The sequence below is a fragment of the Grus americana genome, chromosome 2, assembly GCF_028858705.1.
Source record: "Grus americana isolate bGruAme1 chromosome 2, bGruAme1.mat, whole genome shotgun sequence".
NCBI lineage: Eukaryota > Metazoa > Chordata > Aves > Gruiformes > Gruidae > Grus > Grus americana.
The window spans coordinates 35564856-35565071 of NC_072853.1; positions in this window are offsets into that span (position 1 = coordinate 35564856).

A 216-nucleotide genomic window follows, 5' to 3' on the forward strand; every position below is an offset into this window, starting at 1 on the left:
CGGGACACGGCCTTGCAGGACACCCCCGGGAGGCACGCACGCCCTCCTCACCTCTTGCTCCCCGCACCCCCCCCCAAGCTTTACCCTCTCGGGGCAGGGAGAGGGGGCGGGCGGCCGGCGCGGTCCTGCCCGGCCCTCCCTGCCCGGTCGGGCAGGGAGGGCCGGGCAGGACCGCGCCGGCCGCCCCCCCCCCGCCCCCGCTCTCTGCCCGCCGAG